The 1773-nt window shown below is 46.1% G+C and overlaps 1 pseudogene across 1 annotated transcript; it reads left to right on the forward strand.

Moving 5' to 3' along the window:
• The first annotated feature begins 311 nt into the window (after positions 1–311).
• On the forward strand, positions 312–1480 carry LOC308527072 (TIP41-like protein; annotated as a pseudogene). The gene is made up of 2 exons: positions 312–610; positions 1029–1480. The product of its transcript is annotated as a TIP41-like protein (transcript).
• Positions 1481–1773: the final 293 nt, after the last annotated feature.

Below are 1773 nucleotides of genomic sequence, written 5' to 3' on the forward strand. Positions count from 1 at the left end.
TTGGGGATTAAAAATAGAAAACAGAACTCCAAAACTCCATAGAATAAACCACTCAGAAAAAGGAACAAAAAAACAAAGATAGAAATATAACAAAATAAAAATAAAGAAACAACCCCTATGAATTTGTGGTAATAGGAATTTCAGAGATGTTACCAAAAATGGAAATCATCAACAAAATACCTTGAGAAAATCTCCAGAACAAGGCCACTACGGCAGCGAGGCTGGGGAACCAGTGTCCACCGCTGCTACCGCGGCAACCTGTTCCCTGCAGCCCACACAGGCCCCGCCTGACCCACATGGCCCGCGGCTTCCAGAGCAGCCCCTGGACTTCTCCTTCAGGCCCTGGAAGCTGACAGTGGCTAAGACCCACATCATGAAGTCAGCGGACATGGAGAAGTTCGCTGGTGAATTGCATATGTCTTCTGTCCCCAAAATGATGTTTGGAGACAACATTTTAAGAATCCAGCATAGTTCTAGCCTTGGGATCGAGTTCAATGCAACTGATGCTTTAAGATGTGTAAACAACTACCAAGAATGCTAAAAGTGGCCTGTGCAGAAGAGTGGCAGGAAAGCAGGTCAGAGGGTGGACACTCCAAAGATGTTATTAAGCCACTAGACACCCGGTGCATGAAAATTCATACACTGGGGCGGGGGGCGGGGGGGTCCCCTCAGCCCAGCCTCTCGCAGTCCGGGAGCCTCAGGAGATGTCTGACTGACGGCTTAGGGCAGCCCCTGCCACCACCACCACCGGCAGTGGCCTACGGAGGCAACCAGGTGGGCCAATCAGGGAACTGCGCCAGCCAGCTGGCAAGTGCCTGGCCCTGCCTCCCCCTGATTGCCCCTCCGCTGCCGCTAGTCATCGCCACTCCCCCAGTCCCCCCACCCCCAATCGCTGTCCCCTCCCTCTGCCTGCCACCTGCCGGCACATGCCTTGTCTGGCCTGGCGCTGCCTGTGGGCCATCCCCACCCCTCACCAACCAGTCATTTTGCGGTTTGGTAGATTTGCACATTACGCTTTTATTACATAGGATATGATTACACCTATAAAACAGATTATAAGGGAGCATTACCTGGAGAATTACTGAAGTTCATATAGATGTAGAGAAATGGAAAGCCAGAGAACAGATTAAGATTTTTTAAATTCTTTTTAAGGATGAACTTCATGATCATGGAGTTTCAAGCCTAAGTGTGAAAATTAGAGTAATGCCTTCCAGTTTTTTCCTGCTGTTGGCCATTTTTCTTGAGAATTTATAGAGTGCTTATCAGAATGAATGACAGGAGACTTTACCACAAGGCCAACAAGACCTACATGTTACGAGAATATACAACACAAGAGAGCAAAATTGCTAATTTAATGCATGTTTCGCCTTCCCTCTTCACGGAACCTAATAAAATATCACAGTATTTATTGATCAAGGAGGCAGTTTGTGAAAAGCTAATACTTCCAGGAAGAATTGATCATAACCCCACAGACTCTTAAGAAAATTCACCTGTGGTAGAGAATGTGAGGTACCATAAACTCACCGTGAAATCTGATGGAGACCTTGGCTACGTGGAGAGGGGTATTTTTTTATTACGAGAATTAATTGCCTTGTCTATGTGCAGATTTTCTGTAGCCATGAAGGGCCCAGAATAATGGATAGAAAGTACAGTGTCTAAGAAAGAGCATTAGAGCATTTAGAAATTTTACAACACTGGAAACAAAGAGATTATCCCTTGAGCTGACAGAGACAATATATATGTGTGTGTATACAGGGATGGGCAAAAGTAGGT

Source organism: Myotis nattereri (assembly GCF_964212035.1).
Source record: "Myotis nattereri genome assembly, chromosome: 11".
Classification (NCBI taxonomy): Eukaryota; Metazoa; Chordata; class Mammalia; order Chiroptera; family Vespertilionidae; genus Myotis; species Myotis nattereri.